A 19,296-nucleotide genomic window follows, 5' to 3' on the forward strand; every position below is an offset into this window, starting at 1 on the left:
AGCCTTTTAGAGAATAGAAGAAAGGATGGCAAGAACTGAGACTCTGGAGAGGGGAAGTTACCTCAACTAATAGGCTATGTTAAGAATTTTGAAAATGTTCCTCCTAATATTGAGAAGCTATCTGGTGTTCAAAACAGTGAGATGACACAATCAGGATTGCATTTAAACAACGTTGTTTAGGCCACTGTGAGGTAGAATGACCAAATGGAAGAGGAGACAAGAGTGAAAGGGATAGATTTTTTTAGGAGGCTCTGGCAGTGGTCCAAGTGAGAGGTGATGGTGGTTAGAACTAGATTAATAAAAATGACAAAGATGGGAAGGAATGAATGGATCTGAGACCAATGTTGAAGGTAGAAATAACAAGCTGTGGAGATTGAGTATGAGATATGTGAGGGAGGGAGAAGTCAGAATAACGACCCTCCACACACACACCAAGCACAAACAATGGATACATATGGAGTGCTTTAGCTCTTTTGGGCCTATTAAGTTGAACAGCTAAAAAAATTCAAGTGGGGGCTGGGGAGATAGCTCAGTTGGTAGAGTGCTTGCCTTGCAAGCACAAGGCCCTGGGTTCGATCCCCAGCACCCCCCAAAAAAAAAAAAATTCAAGTGATCATACTGATGGTATCAGGAAAGAAGCAGAGAAGACCATATACTGAGATGGGGGAGGCTGGGAGTTGATTAGGGCTTGTGGAGTGTGGGCCAAGAGGATAACAGTGGCATGAGGAATATAGTATGGAATTACAGGAGAAGTGTCCGGTTAGGGCTGGAGAACATGAGGGCTTGTCATCACTGAACAAACCCTACATCAGGGTGTTGGTGGTAGTTGGTATTGAAGAGGATTTTGAGAAGGGTAGAAAGTCAGGGTCTGGGTGATTCAAGATGACCTTGGAAGGGAGGTCTGTGAAATGAGAAGGGGCTAATGAACTCCAAGAGCAGGGAAGGATCAGCAGGAGAGGGCAAAACTATGAAGATTGTAATCAGAGCAGGAGAACTCAGAATTCGAGATCTCAGAATTTTTTGCACAGAAGCATGGTCTATAAGCGTGGATTCACTAATGAAGGGGATTGGAGGTAACAACACTTTTAAGAGTTGGGGATATTGAGGTCAGGTGTCAGAATCAGTGTGGATTTGTTGATTTGTTCAGTTATTAAAAAAATATCGTAGACTGGCTAACTCAAAAACCACAGAAATTTATTGCTTACAATTCTAGAGGCTGCGAAATCCAAGATCAAGACACCAGCAGATTCCTTGTCTGGTGAGGAATCACCTTCAGCTTTGTAGATGGCACCTTTTCACCACAGCCTGATGTGGTGGAAGGAGCAAATGAACTCCCCCAGCCTCTTTTCTTAGGCACTAATTCCATCTAACCATCCTCCATCAAAGATCCCACCTCTCAATATCAATTGCATTAGGGATTAAGTTTCAACACATGAATTTGAAGGGAGACACAAATCTGTAGACTACAACAGTTATTGTGGGCATGATAGGGATTTGATGGAGAGAAAAACTGTGGAGTTACAGAAATTAGGAGAGTGGGAGAAAGTTCTACCTGGAATGCCCTAGCCGCAGGTGAGGGCAAGAAGAACCAGTACAAATGGATACAGGAACTTCAGAAGAAGAGATTTTTCTGAGAGCCGGTGGCAGGACAAAGTCCTAGGATGGCTGCTAGAGAACCAGAAATGACTTCTTGCCCCTAGGGAAACCAAACAGATCTTCCCTCTGCCAGGTGAGGGTTGGAGAGCAGTGGACAGCCCCAGTGATTGGTACTATCATTGTAGCTACCTTTACACACAGTTTCCCATCACTACTGCTTTCTGTCACTCTGGCATTCAGATGAGAAGAGGGCTAACTTGGGGACACGTGGTAAAAGACAAAGGAGAACTTCTGAGGGGAACTCTACAATGTCACTAAATACATTGCTCCACTCAAGCAGCTGAAGCAACTCTAGAATTTTCTAATGATGACACTTATATCTATAATCTAGGGGAACTTAGGGGGCATCGTTAAATGACTATCATAGGCGATTAGCTTTCTGTGCATTATTCCAGAGTCCCTATATCCCTGTGCTCATGAGCTGGCTCCTGGGTTCTATTGGATTTTCCTTTCCCATTTCTTGCTGCTCAGCCAGTTTGGAGTTAGTACAGGGAACATTTTTACATTGGCAAAATAAAAAATATTGCATTGATTGCAGATGTGCTCCAGAAAAACAAAACATTGCATTCCAAAGCTAAATACTAGGGATTTGTTTATTATCTGTCTTTTGGAATCATCAAAGCAGGTCTTCTTCCCTTTATCTCAGCCAATTTTGAGTCATATTAATTTATGTGGGTCCACACAAATAGGTTAATTTCCAAGTTATCTTTAACTTACTCTCCCCAGCATCCCTGACAGTGACTGTGTTTTGGCTTATGGGTCATCTCACCTTTCCATTCTCCAGAACTCAAATCCCTCGCCCATGGAGCTTGATGTGACTGTGATCTCTGGGGTGATAGGTAAACTTCCTTGTCTGTCTCACTCTAGTCTTGACCCTTTTCATCTCTCTTTTAAAAAAATATTTCTATCAGTAGATGGATACAATATCTTCACTTGATTTATTTATATGTGGTGCCAAGGATTGAACCTTGTACCTCACACGTGCCAGGCAAATGCTCCACCACTGAGCCACAACCCCAGACCCTTTTTATTGCTTTGCACTGTAGCTACATTGACTTTTCTAAAGTACACTCACAACCTCTCACACTATACTTAAGACCTGGCCCTGCCTTCCCAAGCTACCAGAGCAAAGTCCAAAGTCTTATTTACATAGGAGGCTCTGGATACTACCCTGGTTGCCTGTTTGCTATTTATTTGTCTGTTTCCCCAACTATCATATAAGCTTCTGGGGGCTCAGGTTTGTGCCATATTCACTATTGTTCATTGGGCAGGTGAATGGTAAGTTAATTAATACGAAGAGAAAAAGGGCAAGGGCCATTGGAAGCATGTTCTGAGTCACAGGACAGAAAGTCCTGCAAGAAAACTCATGGCCCTTCTTCATTGCCCTTGCAGAATTATGAATGGTCAGTTGCCTTGTGGTATGAACTGCTCAAGAGGTCAGTGGCCATCATTTTTAGCCAAAAATCAGAGATCAGAGTTTGACAGAGTATTTTTGTCCTGCTTCTAGGCAGAAGAGGTGGCCTGAGAAGTGTAATTTGGATTCTTGACTATTGGAAGCTTTGGTATACTCTAATAATTTATGGAGACGACAGCATAGAAAGTATTTGAACAAGTCCAGAAATTCAGAACTTATGATCACAGATCACCATGATTTCAGAACAGTTGGCACCTCAGCTATAGACCTTGTATTATAGTCATATTATAGTTCTTTTGTGAATTCCTAATCTCTGTCTTTTAATTTTTTTTTTTTTTTTTTTTTTTTTTTTTAATACTGAGGATTCAACCCAGGGCACTGTACTACTGAGCTAGATCTCTGTTCCTTTTTGTATTTTATTTTGAGACAAGGTCTTGCTAAGTTGTGCAGGCTGGCCTTGAAACTGATCCTCTGGCCTCAGGCTCCCAAACCTCTGGGATTGCTGGTGTGCACAGCCACACTGGCTCCCAGTCATGCTTAAAAAACAGCAAGCTCCTCACTTGCTGGGAACTGTCTTGTACATCTTTGGATCTTTTCTATGTTTAATTCGGTGTGTTGAGCATGGTAGGCTATTGGTAAATGTTTATTGAGTGGCTGAATAGGGACTAAGTCAGTTACCTCCTCTGTGTCACAGATGATTGCTCAGGGGAATGGAGACAGAATATTCAGGAGCTTCTAGACACTGTTCACAACAGAACAATTACCACCTGAGCCCATCACTGGGATTTACACTGGGTTTCCCCAGAGAACAGTACATCCAACTAATAGTTTATTCAAAATGACTCTAGCTTTAATGTGTCTTGCCTTGGAATCATTAAGAATGGTCCAAGCTGATAATTTTCAAGCCCCATCTGGATGGATCTTTGTGGTTTTCTTCAACTTCACTCACCCAGTACCTTTTCCTGTTAATTTTAGGAAACCCCTTCTAAGAAGAACAGGGACAGTGAAAATAGATAGGGAAAGTGGACTGAATCCTCTTTGCTGAAAGTAATAAAAATAGGAATGGAGAGAAATGAAGATGGGGAGCATTCTGAAGAGTCATTAGGTCTGCCTCCTCTTTATCATTGCTGAAGAGCTACTGAGTGTCAACTCATAGTGGGCACAGTGAGTGGGTAGGATCCCTGAACAGCGAGTTAATCCATATGCAAACACAGTGACCCCAATTGCTTTGCAATAGAGAGCCACATGGCCTGTGCCCTTAAAATACATCATTTGGGCAGCTGCCAGAGGGCTGATTTATCCCAGCTGGCCAGAAACAGCCCTGAGATCATCAGCGCTTTTGTTAATTGGGAGAGAGGGGCAGAGGAATCAAGATATTCCTGGGCACTAAGCATTCATTAGCCACCTGGCCTCCCTAAATTACGATCCTGCCATGATTTTCCCAGTGCTTCGACTGAAATTTTAATATTTGGAATGTATTAATAACTCGGAACATGTCATTTCCTAAATAAGCAATGCCCTTCTGGACTCATTGGAGAAGTAAGACCAGAGAATAGTTAAACAGGACAGATATTGGCTATCCAGTGAGATGAGCAGTGTGGGGGTGACCCTGGAAGTTCTATCCACAAAGCAAATACAAACAGATGCGATGTATGAACGGACCTCTGGGTTAATGCCCCTGATTTCTATTCATTTGTTCTCTTCATATAGCATCTTAACAAGACCAGGCCTAGGAAAAAATGGGGAAACAGATGATAACAGCAGCTAAGAATTCTAGGGCACTTATTTTGCACAGCCGCTGTACCATGTGGCGTATACCATGTACTCCTCTGAGCTGTCCCCCTGAGGCACTGTCAACTTCACAAGGACAGGGGCTTGCTCTGTCTTATTTGCCTTTTTATCCCCAGCACTTTAGAACAGTTCTGATACACAGTAGCTAGTCAATAAAATATTTGGTGAATTGAATAAATCAGTCTCCATTTGAGATGAGTTGGTTGGGGTATGGCCAAGTCGATAACCTGTCCAGGTTGTATGGCTTTAGAAAGTGACAAGCCAGGATTCACAAGCTCATTTTCCACCCTCAGGCATCCTCTTATCCCCAGAGTTTACAGCCCCATCAGCCTGCCATTCAGATCTGTTCCTGCCAGTGTCCTGAACGCCAGAATTAACTCTTAATATAGGTTGAATGTTCCTGTCCCCCTACAGTTCATATATCAAAGCCCTAACCCCCAGTGTGATGGTGGAACTTTGGGAAGTAATTAGGTTTAGATGAGGTCATGGGAGTGGGACCCCCATGGTGGAATTCTTGTCTTTGTAAGAAGAGACACCAGAGCTTCCTTTCTACTGTGTGAGGACACAGCAAGAAGGTGACTATTTGCAAGCTGGGAAGATAATCTTCACCAAGAACTGAAGCTTCTGGCAACTTGACATTGGACTTCTCATATTCCAGAACTGTGAGAAATAAATGTCTGTTGTTTAAGCCACCTGCTGTGGTGTTTTGTTATAGCAGCTGGAGCAGACTAGGATAGCCCTTCGGGCTCACTCATCAACATTTTCTTTTCTCATTTCCCACTCACTTAGGGCTCTACTGTTTGCTCTTCAGCATCAGCTGGTGATATGATCAGCTTGCTGCTCCTCTTTCTGCTCCCTCAGCCCTCCAACACTTGTGTAGGTACATCAGAGTTGACGAAGAAAGTCCACATGCATGACTTCACATGATGCTCCAAACCAACTTGTAAAACAGGCAGGAGAGTCATTATGATTCCCATTTCACAGTTTAATAAACTAGTCTTGGGAAGATCAAGTGACTCACCACGACCACACAGCAAAGACTAGAACTTAGGTTCTCTGACTCCCTAACCCAGTGCCCCTTCCTCAGTGCCACCTTGTGGATGATATAATGTGTCATTCATTCAAGAGAAAGATTGCATTGCAATTAGTGGCTGACGGGAGGTAGGATGTCGGCTTAAGTGAATGACTTTCCTCAATGGCATTTTTGGCATGTGAACTCAAGGATTTTGGAGTACCTCTAGTGAATCTGAGCTGGCATGGTGTCTTTCCTCCACCTAAGCCTGGGCAGGATCCTTCTTCTGAAAACCTCCAAAGAGCTGCCAAACAAGAGTACTTGTCTAATCTACACATTGAACAAATTGATCTTCAAACCCTAGTTGTCAACCCAAGAAATGTCACCTATGCTTGTACTCTTCTGACTATCCCTATTCCCCAAACCACATCTCCAGAGCCTCAGTCTGTCTTTCTGAACTATTTCTGTGGTCTCCTAACTGTACCCCTGCTACAACTTCCCTTCCAGGTCACCTTCCATGTCCCAAGTGATCTGCCTGGTAACAAATCCAGTGATGCCAAACACCAGGTTAAAAACTAGTGCTTGAAGCTGGGTGTGGTGGTGCACTCATAATCCAGCAGCTTGGGAGGCTGAGGCAGGAGGATCACAAGTTCAAAGCCAGCATCAGCAACTTAGTGAGGCCCTAAGGAGCTCAGTAAGACCCTGTCTCTAAATTTAAAGAAAGGGGGTGGTGGGCAGTGCTGGGGATGTGACTCAGAGGTTAAGTGCCCCTGGGTTCAACCCCTAGTACCAAAAAATAAAACAAAACAAAAACAGAAGCTAGAAGAAGTGTAAGAAGTGAGTGTGGGCAGAATTTACAAAGGAAAACATGGTCCTGGCCACTTGGGAGGCTGAGGTGGAAGGATCACTTGAACCTACGAGTTGGAGACTAGTCTGGGCAGCAAAACAAAACCAACCAACCAAAAAACCCAAGACAAGAAACAACAACAACAACAACAACAACAACAAAACAAAAACACAAGATGACAAAACTAAGAAAAACCTTTCTTTGGGGAAGACTTGAAAGGTATTTTGCCATTAAAAAATTCTTTTAACTTCTTTTAGACTGTTAGCACAGTGAGAACAGGCTTTTTTTTTTTTTTTTTTTTTTTTGGTACCAGGGATTGAACTCTCAGGGGCACTCGACCACTGAGCCACATCCCCAGCCCTATTTTGTATTTTATTTAGAGACAGGGTCTCAATAAGTTGCTTAGCACCTCACTTTTGCTGAGGTTGGCTTTGAACTGGAGATCCTCCTGCTCAGCCTCCGAGCCACTAGGATTACAGGCGTGGGCCACTGTACCAGGATTTTTTTTTTTTTTTTTTTGTATTAGGAATTAAACCCAGAGGTATTTTACCATTGACCCACATTCCCAAACCTTTCAATTTTAAATTTTGAAACAGGGTTTCACTAAGTTGCGTAGGGCCTCACTAAGTTGTTGAGGCTGGCCTTGAACTTGTGATCCTCCTGCCTCAGTCTCTTGAGTCAGAAAGCAGGCTTTTACTGATTTATGACACAAACTTGTTAGACACCTCAATACTAAATAACATATGAAAGAATAAACACATGTGATACCAATTCTGTTAAGGCTTAGATTTTTTGCATGTTATAAAATTAAAGTAGATTCCATTTAAATTTACTTTTTAAAGGGTATACCAATCTTTGACTCCAAGGAAATAGTCTAAAAGAAGGGGAAAATCAGTAAAAATTAAGATGATCATTGTGAAGTAATTTATAATAAAGAAGAACCAGAAACAATTTACAAGGGAGTAGTTAAGTAAATTACGTTGTGTCATTTTGATGGACTATCATACAGTCACTAAAAATTATAATTATGCAGACTTTGTAGGAACATAAAATGCTTATGATATAATGTTAGGCATAGCAAATTGCACGTATGCTTGATTACAACTCTAGAAATCATGTTTATATGTGGGCAAGGACTAGCAGGAAACAAGAATGATGAAAACAGATGATTAGTTCTTCTGGTGGGTTTGTGAGGGATTCTTCTCTTTGAATTTGGGTTCTGTTTATCATATTGTTTGTGTAGCTTTTAAAGGATTCCGTTCAACCCTTTTGGGTACCACTGTCAAGATCGTCAGCCCCAGGAAGGCACATAAACAACACCAAGGACTGCAATTTCTGATTACACCTCACTGTTGAGTCTCTCCTGGGTACCTGGCTCTGCTGGTGGGAATTCTCTGATCCAACCTGAGATCTGCTGTTTGCACAACTGTTCCCAAATAGAACGTTGTTGTAGAAACTCAACTATGGAATGAATATTTATACTTAAATATGATTATATTCACAAACATTTCTTTCTTTCTTCCTTCCTTCCTCCCTCCCTCCTCCCTCCCTCCCTCCTTCTCTCTCTCTCTCTCTCTCTCTCTCTCTCTCTCTTTCTTTCTTTCTTTCCTTCTATCTCAAGCACAGGCCGAGAAACCATTTACTTGGATTATTATAGAGAGAATTGTTTATCAGGGTAGAAGTTGGAACTGGATAACCTCAAAGACCTACCAAGTCTAATTCATGATCTGCATGACCTTTACTCGTGTAGTCTTGAGGCTCTTGGTTTTTCGCAGCCCCTTTATCACTCCTGGCAGACATGACACATCATTTAAGGAGCATCACACTGGAATGGACAAGCCCGGCTCTGGAGTCAGGTAGCATGGGGGTCAAATCCCAGTTGTCTCACGAACAAGCTCTGTGACTGTGGATGAGTTACCTTTTCGCTCTCCGAATCTCAGTTCAACCATCCGTTGAACTGGGACATCAAGACCTATCCCTGAATTTTGTGGTGAGCACGGAAATGAATGAGTGTACTGGGATGCCCCGTTCGAGTGGCAGGCATGTAGAAGATGCTGAATTGAATGCAGACCTACAACAGCGATGGACCAAAGCAAGCATCTGGGCCTTAGCGCCGGAAGCCCAGGAAGAGTGAGTTTTAAGTAGGGATTCGAGGAGCATATCAAGTGCATGAGAAACAGAAAACTGCTGCTAACATATGCTACAACATAAAGAAAAGGCTGGAAGTTACTGCCAATTTACAGATGGCAAAAATACTGTTTCTCCAGGGAGCAGCTGCAACAAAAACAAACGTGAGCAATCAAGAGGCTCCTAACTTTTTAAATTTAATTGCCAAAAAAATCAAATACATAATCTGAAAATCACCAGAGCCACCTGCTGTACCTTCTCTAAGTCAAGAGCTTGCCTGCAGGGACTGGGTCAGCTTTCCACCCTGCATTTCATAATGCCAGCTCCATACATCATGTGAGCTCTCTTCTGTTTTAAATCCCTGGATATTCTCTTAAGACTAAGATTTTTATTGACATTGAGCATTGAATTCAGTATATTCAGTATTAATTCAAAACCAGTTACATAAGAATTAGATAAATTAAAAGAGAAAGACTGGTTTTGGTATCACAATGTAAAGGTTTTATTTATTTATTTTTCCTTCTCACCCCTGCCTTCTTTTTGTTTAGGAAAATAAAAATGTTGAAAGTAAAAAGGATTACTTCTTATTTTATATAAAACTTAAAAAACAACAAGCCATTTTGATTTCTTAAAATACTCCCTATAGCTGGGGATGTAGTTCAGGGGCAGAGAACTTGCCTAGCATGTTCTAGGACCTGGGTTCAATCTCTAGCACTCAAAGAAAAAAAAGAAAGAAAAAGAAAAAAATACACCCTGAGCACACAAGAACCTAATATTTCAGGAATGTAGAAACTAATGAGCATGTCACATGAAAAGATTGAATACAGTATATGGTATTTTTAGAGTCAACAGAAAACCCACTGGGCATTTATGGCATCTGAAGATTGGTTTTATAAAACCTACTGAGCCAAGTTTTGTGCTGAAGCCAAATCTGTGAAAAGGATTGGACAGAGGCACTATTCACAGCACTAGGGGATTTGTGTGGAAACAGCTTACAGATTTTCTGACAACCTTGTCTTTCAATTCAGATGAATGAAGCACTATTGTTTGGTCATGAGGAACTTTAATAAAAAAAGTTGTCGCCAAAGCTGTTTCTCATTGGATGCAAGTATGTGGAAATGACAGTCTTTAAATTTTGCTTGAAAAATGAAATTATACTAGACACCAAAATCAATGCCAAAATAAAGTTAACTTTGAATAAAAAACTAAGTGACAGAATGCTAAGTTCAGACTAATAACCTTTGGGTTTTGTTAATGGACACCTTCTCATCTCTGGCATTGAATCCCGATTTAGATGATCTGAGGGGTATGTTTAGGGTATGTGGGTACTGAGTATTTTGTAGATGGTCTCTTGTTTTAGTCAGATTTTTCACTGCTCTGACTAAAAGAGCTGACCAGAACAACTGTAGAGGAGGAAAAGTTTATTGAGGGCTCATGGTTTCAGAGGTCTCACTCAGTCCATAGACAGCAGGCTCCATTCCTTGGAGCTTGAGGTAAGGCAGAACATCATGGCTGAAGAATGTGGTGGAGGGAAGCAGCTCACATGATGATCAGAAAACACGAGGCTGGGCTGTGACTCAGTGGTCACACTGAGTGGAGTACTTGCCTTGAACATGTGAGCCACTGCGCCCGATTCTCAGCACTGCATATAAATAAATGACTAAAATAAAAAGGTCTATCAACAACTAAAGATATGTATAAAATTTAAAAAAATAGAAAACAGAGAGAAACTCCACTCTCCAGATACAAATATATACCCCAAAGCCACGCCCCCAGTGCCCACCTCCTCCAGCCACACCCTACCCACCTTCAGTTACCACTCAGTTAATCCCAGCAGGGAATTAAGCCACTGATTGGGATAAGACTCTCACAACCCAATCATTTCTCCTCTGAACCTTCTTGCATTGTCTCACACGTGAGCTTTTGGGGGACACCTCACATCCAATCATACACCACTGGAGTGTTGCATTACTTGATGCTGCTATCTTACCCCTGTGTTTCATATCAGTACGCTGGCCTAGAGCGGGGCTTCAGGGTGGCACCCTGAGGCACACTTAGGGTTTCTAAAACCATGGCCTTTCTTGATTGGATCCAAAATTTCAAATATTAAGCTAAATAGGGACATGTTAAGACTTAGTTTCTGTTTTCCCTTTTTATTCCCCCCTTCAGTGCTAGGGATCAACCCAGGGCCTGGTACCTTTAGGCAAGTCCTCTAGTCCTCTGTCACTTACATCCCCAGCCCTAGACTTTTCTAGTTCCTAAGGAATCTTGTTTTGTAAATCAATTTAAATTGGTGTCTGGGTAGACTATTCCTTCAATACCCACTGAACTGAAAGAATCAACATAGAGTCCAAAGACACTAAGGCTTTCCAAATACGTGACTCAAAAAATGCCACTCAAAGAGGAAGTTTTATTTCTCCATATTCTTCAAGGGCATGTGATTTAGTAGAAAGTACAGAGGATTTATAGCCAGTATATCTGGGTTTGAATTCTAATAGAAAGGGGTGAAATTTAAAATTCAGTATGTGGGTACTGTATAGGCCAAACTTAGCAACTGTGAGGGAAATTTTCACCTCTCAGAGCCTGAGCTTACTTCTGAGAATTGAGCTTATGAGTAACATCGTTCTTTAAGGACAGTTGGGAGGGTTTTATAGGATATAATGTATTCAAAAGTGCTTTATATCTTAAAAAGTACTATGTCAGCTTTTCATGACTGTGATAATATACCTGAGAAAATCAATTTATAAGAAGGGAAGATTCATTTTGGCCCATAATTTCATTCCATGGTTGTTTGGCCCCATTGCTTTGGGTCTGTGGTGGTACAGCACGTCATGGTAGGAGCATGCGGTGGAGGAGGTCTGCTCGCCTTTAGTGACTGAGAAGAAAGAGATGGGAAGGGGCCAAGAACCCAATATCCCTTTCAAGGACAGATCTCCCCCCAGTGACCTAACTTCCTCCCACTAGGTTCCATCTTCTAAACGTTCCACCACTTTCCAATAGTGCCACACATGGGTCTTTGGGGCTACTCCAGTTCCTTACTATGGCAAGTACTATAGTAATTTAGCCATTGTCTTGCTAATAATTGTGTAACCTTAGACAAATCTCTTAGCTTTCCAGAATTTAATTTCCTTCTCTGTAAAATGGGGAAAGAAATGACAGGCCTCTCCAATTCATAAAGCCACCTCCAAACCCCAAAAGGAATTAAATGAGAAACTTGTTTAACTGCACAATATTATTTTAGTAAATGTTTTATATTAATTTAAAAATACTCGAGTGGACTATCTTGAGTACTGTCCACTCTGGGATGGTTTAATGACTTCTATATCTGATTGAATACTGCCATTCATTTAATCTGAACTACAGGTGATTTACAAGAGTCTAATAATTCTTTTAATAGTTAAAGACATAACTATAATTTGGTGGCTTAAAAAGATAATGTTCTCATGCTACCATAGAATTGTTTTCAATTACTTCATAGAACAACCTCTTCTTGAAAGGTGACTGTCATTGTATGGGCCTTTTCTCCTTTTGGTGGTTGATATCTTCTCTAAACTTTCTATTGTCGGCTTTCATGATACAGGTCTGATACTGGCCCAGGTCAATCCTAGTTCCCTCATTGCCCCTTTCACCTGTCACAAATCTGGAAGGGATGGTCTTTGCTAGAAGGTGGGTATTGGTTATACACAGTCGTTGCAAAGCTGAAGGGAGCCTCAGACAAACTATGGAAACAGACTCATTAAGAATACCTAGACAGACAGATGGAACTTCAGATACTGCATAAGTGAACTTTTGAAGAAAGGCCTCTTCTTGCTGTGCAGCAACACTGAAGTCTTTGAGGCATTTAATGAGCTTTTTGGTGCCATTGAACCATAATGTTCAGAGAAGAGCCAACATGCCTTGAAAATTTCTGTCATTGTCTATATTTGTAGAGGGTTGGCTGAGCCCAGCTGAATACATATCCTTTCTTTAGAGAGCAGCCCAAAGACAGACACTGTTGACATTATCTTCCCAATTTCAAATAAATCATTCCTTGGTGTAAGGCAGTCTTGTTCCTGTCAAAAGGTCCATCCACATTGGCTCCCAGCTGGTCTTTGTTTTTTGAGGGGGATGTGAACTTCCCTGTATCTCTGCACAATCCTTCCTTACCAGTCCTTTCCCTCATCAGATAGGGACAAAAAGAAGATTCTTCTTTCCTGGGGAATTCCAACTTCCAAAGAATGAACAGGAGGGTAAAGGGCCATAGGAGCTGATCTGATATTTTTCATATTTTCATGTGCTGAACTTCCAAATGAAAAGCAGAAAATAACCAATTTATTTAAGAATTGAAAATATGAAGTGGCACAAAGGACTAAGTCTTTCCGAAAAGTAAAAAATAACAATAAAAAACACAAATAACAGAACTCGTTAGCTGTGACCCAACAAGTAAGAGCAAGGAAGAGCGTAGGTAAAAAGATCTGTGTGTATGTGTGTGTGTGTGTGTGTGTGTGCACGTATGCGTGTACACGTACATACATATATGCAGTTTGTGTTAGCCTGTAAGAGACAGAAGAGCCTAATGGTTAGGAGGACAGGCAGTTTTGTGTTGAATCATAGTCTTCAGATATCTAACTTCTCTGAGTCTCAGTTTTTTCCTCTCCAAGTAGGAAAAAATAATAGTACCCACTTTGTAAGATAATCATGAAGATCAGAAATATAAAGTATGTAAAGCATAGCAAATACCTGACATAGAGCAACCCCTCAGCAAGTAGCAGCTATTTTATTATTCCCACACATTTCCTGTGAATGTAAGTATTTTAAAGATAAAATGAACAGTTACACAGTGGTTTGGGGACTTTAAGATTGGGTTTCTACTTCTTACCATCATAAAAGGGAAATGCATGTCCTCTGTTCTAAGAATTTTTCTTGTACTTTGTGCTTCGGTCAATTTCTTTCCCTGTGCTTTTACCTTTTGGAATATTTTTTGAATGGCCATTCATCTTTTATCTTTTATTCCCTGTTTAAAAAAATTCTAATTTCTTTGGGCTTTTCAACACCTTTATCTTCTACTTCTTCTTTTATTCTACTATAATATTTCTTGTTCTCAAATGGTTTTTAGAAACAGCATTTTATTTTATTTTATTGGTATAATATCTTCTTGTATCTGGGAGGATCTTAATTATGGCTTTTAAAGAAGTTTTCTTCTACTCTCTGCATTGTCTTTATTTCTTCCAGACTTCTTTGTCCTTTGCATTGGTTCAGATCTCTCTTTTCCTGAAGTAGTTTCTCTGCCATGTTAGGGACAATTAGCTGTCACTCATATTTAACTGTGAGCTCCTTAAAAGGTGAACCCAAGCTCAGAGTACACGGGTAGACCTATGAACAAATTTGGTCAAGGGTTGGGGATTTTACTTTCTGTTGGTGACATCCAATTATCTTTCTCTGAGAAAGTTTTCTTAGTTTTCTCTGAGAAAATTGAGGATGATCCAGTCATTGGCCCAACCAATTCCATTTTGTCCCTGTATGACTCCATTTACCTTTTTATTCTGGGTACTGGGGATTGAATACAGGGCTGTTTAACCACTGAGCTTCATCCCCAGCCCTTTTTTACTTTTTATTTTGAGACAGTCTTGCTAAATTGCATAGGACCTTGCTAAGTTGCCAAGGCTGGCTTTGAACTTGGAATCCTCCTGCCTCAGCCTCCTCATTTGCTGGGATTATTGGTGAGTGCCACTGTGCCTGGCTTTCCATTTGCCTTTTTAAAACGATTTTCTTTCTGAGCCACTTTCTTCTGCAGTTACCTCGGATTCCAGGAACTATAGGCTTGGAAGATAAGCATCTTTCTCACAGGGACGAAAACTACTCCCAAGGGGCAGGAAGCCTTGCAGAACAGATTACTCCAGGAGATCGCCCCTGTAAGTGGGGGCAATTATCCCATTATGGAACTGAGGCTGTTCCCTTGAGCAGGAATAATCATCTCATGATGGGAACCAGATAGTCCCTTCAAGCAATGATGATCTTGATGATGACCTTCCCAGAGCTTCACAGAGCCAGTTCTGAGAAAATGATCAACCAGACCATGCCTGATCAGGACAACTTACTCTACCAGCTAGTAATCCCCAACCATGCAAGCCTCTGACCCTTGCCTGTTTCCCTTTTCTATAAAATGTCAAAGCTTCTGTTAGTATTTGAAGACAGATCTTTGCTCACTGTACGGCTTTATCCGCTCTTCCTTTCCTGCCCTTCACCACTGCTCTTCTATTTGATTGGTATTACTGGGTTGGGTGGCAGAGCCTGGTCTGTTGGGACCACCTGGGCTGGGACCTTCACCCAAGGATTCTAGTAACAGTCCTTTATAAACTCCTGTCTTGAGGTTTTAAACACTCAGGGAGCTGGAAGAGAAGAGGGCAGGAGGTTCTTTCCATGCAACCTGCAGTATTTTCCTGATTCTCTGCTTTAAAGTCATTCATCTTGACCTCACTCTTGCCTAAGTCCCAGATTCCATCACCTGGCATGTTGATTCTCTGAAGAGAGTGAACTTCATCTTTGGCCTGTTGAGGGAAGAGCTGTTGCCTGGCTACACAGCTAAGACATTCATCTGAACACAAACTGATTCTTAATGAACTTTTGACCAACCTGTTTTCGGCCCTATCTTGTACCTCTGCCTTCAGGAGCATTGCAAGATGATGGCAGCTTTGAATGTCACAGTGAAGCAGCAGAAGGATGGATGAGTCTCCTAATAAGAACCGAAGGAGGGAAGAGAGAAAAGGTTGTTTTCAGACAAAGGGAGGAGCGCTGGATAATGAGAAAGATAAATCCATCACAGTCCACGCCCTTGACCATTCAGTGCCCTGATGTGAAAAACACCTTCCCCTGCAGCCATTTAGATTTGGTGTTCTTTTTCAACTCTTTGACGTAGTTTCTGTATTACAGAATGTTATGGACATTTTTCATCTGCTGTTGGCTCTATTCCTGTTCTTTTTGCTTTGGGGTATTTTTAGCTCCTTAATTCTTTTGCTATCATCTTAATGAATTTTAGGAAGAAAGAGAGACAAACACTTGTATTTATGTAATCAGAGACTCACCCATGGAATTTTAATAATTTATAGTCACCAGACTCCATCCCTAAAGGGGTTTTGGGTGGAATCTTTCCCTTCCTATGTCTTAAAGATTTCCCAGGAGGTCAATGAAGTGAACCAGCTTTGTGAGTCCCAAGTCAGTGTGACTGTGAGTGCTTTTCTCTTGCATAGGTGTCCTTTCTCCTTCTTGCTGGAAGTACAGCAGTGAGAAACAGGTGTGAAAAGCACTCTCTACAGCCCTGGAACTGTGTTAAAAGATTCTTTCAATTGTAGAGGATGGAACCAAACAGCTTGGGCTGTGAATTTTTGGCTGTGTAATTAAATGGTGAAAAGGCAGGAACTCAAGCTCCATATGGGCTTTCCTGGGCTCCCACCAATTCTTTTCTCTGTATGTTGGCTTTATTCTTCCTGAGGCTAGAACCATTTCCTCTCTCAAATTCAGTCTTATCTCCTTGCAGATTCAACTCTAGAAAGGAAGGTTTCTCCCTCCCACACCACTATTTACATCCCGCTCCATCTGCACAGTGCTGGGAAGGAACTTGAGTGGCCTCCGGTGGGCCAGGTTTTAACCTCCTCACTCTCCTGGTGAGGCAGGATGTAGTAAGATGATGGCAGCTTCAGATCTTACAGTGAAGGATCAAGGGGAGTCAGGGGTTTCCTAAGGGAGAACTCAAAGAGAGGAGGGGGAAAGGGCTGTTTTCAGACGAAGGGAAGAGTACTGGGTAACGAGCAAAACAAATCCATCACAGTCCACACTTTTGGTTTTCACTGCCTGGGTGTGAATGTACACACACACTTACCCACCCCCCACACACTCCTTCCAAGGTGTATACACTCCTTCTAGAAACGTCTCATCCAATTTAATGCAAACATCCCATAGAAAAATCACACATTCTTATCTCCTCAGTATTTTGAAATGCTCTAAAATCATGTTCAACTACTATATTCTGGTCTACGTCTTTGGCAATGTCCATTTCTTTTCATCAGTTCCATAAGTAGCTTCTTAAGGTTTTGCAACTTATAGGCAATATGATTGTTTTAGTCAGCTCTTTCACTGCTGTGACTAAAAGATCTGACGAGAACAATTGTAGAGGAGGAAAAGTTTATTTAAAGACTCAGAGTTTCAGAGGTCTTAGTCCATAGAAGGCCAGCTCCATTCCTCGGGGTTTGAGGTGAAGCTAAAAATCATGGTGGAAGAGTGTGACAGAGGGAAACAGCTCACATTGGGATCAGGAAGCAGAGACTCCGCTCTCCAGATACAAATATATGCCTCAAAGCCACACCCCAATTCCCACCTCCTCCAGCCGCATGCTACTAGTTCAGTTACCATTCAGGGGATTAATCCTGGTACCTATCCAGTTACCTATCAGGGGATTAATTCACTGATTGACTTAAGACTCTTAAAACCCAATCACTCCTCCTTTGAACCTTATTGCATTGTCTCACATGTGAGCTTTTGGGGGACACCACATCTAAACCATAACAATGATACATTAAATGATTCTCAACTTGCCCACGTCCCTAAAGATTCAGTCTTGGTGTGTTAAGTCCTCAGACATGGCATTTGATCATTTATCAAACAGCTTAACTGATTCTTCCCAAAGATTGCTATCAGATTAAGGGACCCGGCTGCCTTACTTTTACTCTTCTGATCATCTGTTGCCTCACAACAAAGCACTCCACACCGGGCTAAACCCTTGGCAATCATGGACTTTGCTCATGATGCTGGGGGTTGACTGGGCTCAGCCAGGCTGTTCTCATTCATGGTGTCAGATGGAAGCTGGGGTTGGGGCCCTCTCAAAGGTTTCTTCATCCTGGGAAGGGCACCTGGATTGGGATGACTCCAACAGCTGACTCTGTCCACGTGGTTTCTCCATTTGGCAAACTCAGGTTTCTGAATTCTTATTTGATGCCTGAAGGTTCCCAGAGTGAGAGTCCTAAGAGAAACTGGAAAAAGCTCCATGGGTTTTTCCACATACAGAGTCCTTTCTGCCACATTCTCTTCATCTAGTCTGTTGCTGAGTCCTGCCCAATTTTGAAAGGAAGGAACGGAGATGTTACCTTTTGAGGAAGGAGTGTCAGAGAATTTGCAGACATGGTAAAACTCCTATACTAACCTTAACTTATTCAGTTACTTCATATATCACACTTCTTTCTCATATAGTATTCTTTTAGTTGCATGTGATAAGACCACAATTTAAATTAGATTAGAGCTAAATCATAGAAGAGCAGGGTGGTTAGAGGTGGGGATTCAACATCTGTATTCCTTGTGCCTTTTTTGAGGAATCCCAGTGACTTGCTTAGGACACATACCCATCTTTGGACCAATGATGGTCTTCATGGGGTATCTTCTGTGCCTGGCGTAACTTGGAATCAGTGATTACCTTTTGACCAGTCAGTGTCATCAAGGTCATGTGTAAATGTAACAAGTCCCATTTGGATGTCAAGGTGAAGGTGTGGAAGGGAAGGTAGTTCCCTGAAAGAAGAGGGTGATAGGTTGTCTGAACGACCTCATTCCACTCAACTTTTACTTACATCATTCACAGCGACGTACCATTAGGTGGGGAGTACTGTTTCTCTCTTCTAACGAATGAAAAAAATAGAACCTTAGAGATTGTCAATGTTGTGTATAAGGTCACACACCAAGAGTGGCAGAGTGAGTCCCTGGGCCCAGTTCTGAGTGAAAACCCTCTGCTCTTAACCTTCTCCTCTGTTCCCAGTCACAATGCACAGTCTTCCTTATGGTCAACAGGTTAGAGACTTGAGGAACAAAATGTGGAGAGAGGGATCACCCCCAGATAAGTCCCAGGAAGGCCTCTAAATCTGGCTGTCACATGGTGCTCTCTCCTGCCTATCCCCCCTGCTTCTACCTGCTTTCCCCTGTTTCACCCAAGTTTCTGCCATGCCCCCACTCCTCCAAGTATCTGGGCTGGGATCAGGGTGGCCTGATCTCTGTCGGTTACTTTGGTTCAGCTGAAGTGAGGTTGGACTTTTTCCACAGGAAACTTACTAGAAAATGCATTGAAATAATAAATTCAAACTGAACAACATGGAAACCCAGAGGGAGGAAATAAATGTGATCACAGAGGGATTCCCTGTCATGGTTTCACTAAAGTTCTGCCACCAACCATTGTCTGATGCTGTTGCCAGGCTCCTAAGCCTCTTGTTTCTTTCCCCAGCATTGCCTGGCACTGTTTCCCAGAGGCACACTTTTGTGCTCATTCTTGAGGCTGGTTCCACCCTTGGGTAGGTTTAGTTTAATCAGCCACAAGGTGAAGGCTCACAAGTGGATGTCGTATCCAGGGAGTGCACCATTACCCTTTCATAATGTCCTGCTTTCTTCTGGGAGGCCATATACCTTCCATTGTCTAACATTGCATAGGTCCACCTTGGA

At 41.9% G+C, this 19,296-nt stretch overlaps 1 non-coding gene across 1 annotated transcript; it reads left to right on the forward strand.

Moving 5' to 3' along the window:
- The first annotated feature begins 518 nt into the window (after positions 1 to 518).
- On the forward strand, positions 519 to 592 carry Trnaa-ugc (transfer RNA alanine (anticodon UGC)). The gene has a single exon. It is a non-coding gene; the product is annotated as a tRNA-Ala (tRNA).
- Positions 593 to 19,296: the final 18,704 nt, after the last annotated feature.

The sequence above is a fragment of the Sciurus carolinensis genome, chromosome 5 (genome assembly GCF_902686445.1).
Source record: "Sciurus carolinensis chromosome 5, mSciCar1.2, whole genome shotgun sequence".
NCBI lineage: Eukaryota > Metazoa > Chordata > Mammalia > Rodentia > Sciuridae > Sciurus > Sciurus carolinensis.